Here is a 1,345-nt window from a genome sequence, read left to right as displayed (position 1 = left end):
GTTGTTCACTGTAGAAAGGTCTACTCTGCAAAACGTGTTGCGAAGCTAAAGTAGCAAGCGAAAAAAGTGTGGAGCGAATGGAAACTGGACTACCTCAAGCGTCACATTCAGCACAAAAGTTATTTGAATGCAGTTAAAGTTGTACAACGATGCAAGATGGGAACGGGGATCGGTACGTTATTGGCAGAGAGCGCCAAAGACCGAGAGAAGAGTAACGAGCTGTTAATTAGTGATGGCAAAATGAAGCCCCATAAAGCAGTGAAGCCCTGCAGGGAAATACTTCACACACGCTTCGGGGCTTCAAGATGAATCATTTCCTCGACTACGCCATCATGTGGACAGGAAAATGTATAACATGCTTGGTGCATGCAATAAAATGGTGGGGTGTAAATCATGCTCTGAACACATAATAATATGTATTTGAGGAGTGTTTAAACATGAATTATTCTGTGTTACTTTGTCTATGTTTGTGTTTATGCAACAAGTGAAAATGTGAAATAAGGAGGTAAAATAAAATGCTTATTCGTTTTTATTTAAAAACAATATTTTATCCAGTTTTTGGACTCAGGCGTTTTTTTTGCAGAGAATTTCACCTGCTTTTGAACAAACTCTTTCAAATGGTACTGATGAAGCAGGGGTGCATAGATATGTGATAGCAAGTTGGTATGAAAGGGAATCCTTAGCGTTTCTTTGCTGCTTTTATTTCGAACAACACTCGAACCTATCATATCATTTCCTGAATCAGTCATGTGGTACACCCCCTTCGTGGGGCTTCAAACGTCACCACTGACATCATCAACACGCGCTTCGACTCCCCATTCATGAACCACTCATCTAGATTACTCAACACACGCTTCAGGGATTCGACCCGTGGAGCACATCACTACTGTTAATCGTAAACAAATCCAACCCGGAGCAAGTCAAAAATCCTCATCGACAATGTTGTAGAAGCCATCAAAATGAATGGGTCGGTCCAACAAATTCACGACCCCATGGCAAAGTATGTGAGTATACCAGACAGTTAGCGAAGTAAAAATTATGCTTTTGAATTTGTGGATTCAATCAATGCAGTACTGTAGTACCGAAAGAGACGATGTGCAGTGTTAAAGATGCACCTTGGCACACCCTTATAGTAGATAAGAGCACAGACATAACGGTGCACAAAATACTCGTCTTGTACATTAAATACAGAGAGAAAAATAGTTTCAATCATAAAACTGTGTTTGGTGGAATAGTCCAGCTGACAACATGCGCTGCTCAGGATATCGTGCAGGCAATAACTCAGTTTTACTCCAAGCTTGAAGTGGACATACAGAGAATGGTTATGCTAACCTCCGATGGTGCC

Source organism: Hippocampus comes, unplaced genomic scaffold (genome assembly GCF_001891065.2).
Source record: "Hippocampus comes isolate QL1 unplaced genomic scaffold, H_comes_QL1_v1.1 scaffold122, whole genome shotgun sequence".
NCBI lineage: Eukaryota > Metazoa > Chordata > Actinopteri > Syngnathiformes > Syngnathidae > Hippocampus > Hippocampus comes.
The sequence above is the reverse complement of the archived record's forward strand: the minus strand, read 5'-3'. Positions refer to the sequence as shown.